The sequence below is a fragment of the Muntiacus reevesi genome, chromosome 1, assembly GCF_963930625.1.
Source record: "Muntiacus reevesi chromosome 1, mMunRee1.1, whole genome shotgun sequence".
NCBI lineage: Eukaryota > Metazoa > Chordata > Mammalia > Artiodactyla > Cervidae > Muntiacus > Muntiacus reevesi.
Window position 1 is genome coordinate 277,052,390 of NC_089249.1, and position 2,396 is coordinate 277,054,785.

Genomic DNA, 2,396 nt, shown 5'->3' on the forward strand with positions numbered 1-2,396 from the left:
CTTATCTCAAGGAATAAGATATAAGAGAAGTACACATACTTTCCTAGAGGAAGAGTAAATGCATACTTTTCCATGTGAGGTGGTACTCTCTCCTCTGGGGTATAGTCCCATATGCTTTTACATACTGAGTGACTAATAGTGAACTTCCTTTGCACTTTCATTATTCCTTTAGAAGGACTAAGTTGTTGCCACCACTCCATACAGATTTGTGGCAAGGTTGCTTTCACCTACACTGAGAAACAAACTAACAGTAACTCTTAATCCAGAAGTCACCACCGCTTCTGTATAAACCACCCCATTCCCCAGCCCGCCAGCAACATTGGCTGATAGATGCTACTAGGAGGTGAATGGAAGCAAAAAGGAAATGAAGCCAAACAAACAAAGCCTACGGACATGAATTTTTCCAACCTGCCTTTGGCCCCCTAACCTCCTTTAAATGCTCTGACGTAACAACTGAATGATAAAATATCACATTCGCTATTAAGTTGTTACAAATTTTCTTTGGTGTTAAATCAAATGTCTCAGACAGAAAAGCACAGAATATTCAATCATTCATTCATGCGCTAGCAAATATTTCTTGAGCTCTTATTATATTCCGGGCTCAGCCAATTAAAAAAAAAAAGAAGAAGAAAGAAAGAAAGAAACAAAACACTAGGAACTATTGCTGACTTTGGATTGTTGGCAATAGGGGCAAGGCCACCTTAAGAACCCTAAGAAATGAGAAGATATTCCCAGAAAGCTGAAGTCTCTGCTTTCAAATCCAGTGAATGTATAAGAAAACTACCACGGCTCTAGAAGAAGAACTTCATGTGCTATGTTCTTTTTTTTTTTTTTTTTTCAAATCAAGTGGTAGATTTCTTGGCTGCTTCTCTTATTTGGTGAGGTGGAAACACCTCAGTGTAGGACACTCTAAACCTTGTTTTGGCTTCCTGCTGTGCGGAAAAGACCAGCGACAGGTGGGCAGGCGGAGGGTCAGTGGGCATCAGACGCAAACAGCCACCGCTCCCATTGCTACAATGATTCATCCATAGGCTTAAGGAATTTCCTGTCTTTCTTGCAGAGCATCTTCCTCTTTTCAAACTCCGTGTAGATGGTGGTTCCCAGCAGTGCCGGGGACATGCTGACCACAACCCCAGCACTCTGCAGGGCTGCGATCCTCTCTTTAGCTCCACCTTTTCCTCCAGCAGTGATCGCCCCTGCGTGACCCGTTCTTCTGCCAGGAGGAGCAGTTAAACCAGCAATGAAGGATACCACAGGCTTGGCCTTGGGACCTGAATTAATGTTGCTTCAAAAATTCTGCAGCATTTTCTTCGGCATTACCGCCAATTTCACCAATCAATATGATGCCTTCCGTGGCCGGATCATTCAGAAAGATTTCAAGGCAGTCTGTAAAGTCTGTTCCATTGAAAGGATCGCCTCCAAGGCCCACACACAAAGACTGCTCCAACCCAACCTGTGTTGTCTGGTGAGCCGCTTCGTAAGTCAGGGTGCCGGGTCTAGACACGATACCGACTCTTCCTTTCTTGTGAATATGGCCAGGCATGATGCCGGTTTTGCATTCTCCGGGACTGATGACTCCGGGGCAGTTCGGCCGACCAGCCTGGCCTTCCCCTGGCGCCGCAGTTTGTGCACCATGTCCTGCGCGGGATACCTGCGGGGATGCGCACGACCAGGGGCGCTTCTGCCTCCACAGCTTCATCAGTGGCAGCAGCAGCCAAGGGAGGCGGGACATCAATGACAGCCGCTGTCGCCGCACTCTGTTCTTTGGCCTCCTTCACGGTGTTAAAGACTGGTAAGCCCGGGCGCGTCTTGCCTCCTTTGCCTGGAGTGGTTCCTCCAGCTAGTTTGGTGCCATATTCCAGTGCCTGCTGGCTATGACAGGTGCCCTGCTTACCAGTGAAACCCTGGCAAATAATCTTCGCATTTTTATCAACATAGAGATGCTTCCTGGAGGTTGTATAAGAGCAATGCCGAATTCTATTCTCTTGCAAGAGGAAGGCGCGGAGACAGAGGCCATGGTCGCAGCAGCACGGGCGCATGTGCTATGTTCTTAGTGGAAATTCCTCCACCTTCTATTTGCCACTGGGTATAGGAAAGGCAGTATAACTTCATCGATGGACCAGCTGGTTAGAGCACTTAAATATTCTTAGTTTGGCCAAAGGACAGAGGACGAATACATCACTGCTATTCCAAATAATTGCCAAATGTGGTAATATTCCAGATTTCCCAAGTGAAGAGAATGCACAGTTTTTCAGTATATTAATAATAAAAATGCCAAAACAAAACTGTTGGTTTATTAGTCATTTTTTAATGTGCAAGTCATTGTGCAGAGCTTTGCTTTCAATCCTAACTCATATAAACAAGGAATGGTATCTTCCAACCCTATACAATAAAGC

At 45.7% G+C, this 2,396-nt stretch overlaps 1 pseudogene; it reads right to left on the reverse strand.

The window, feature by feature from the left end:
- Positions 1 to 904: 904 nt before the first annotated feature.
- Positions 905 to 2,039, reverse strand: LOC136158660 (succinate--CoA ligase [ADP/GDP-forming] subunit alpha, mitochondrial pseudogene; annotated as a pseudogene).
- Positions 2,040 to 2,396: the final 357 nt, after the last annotated feature.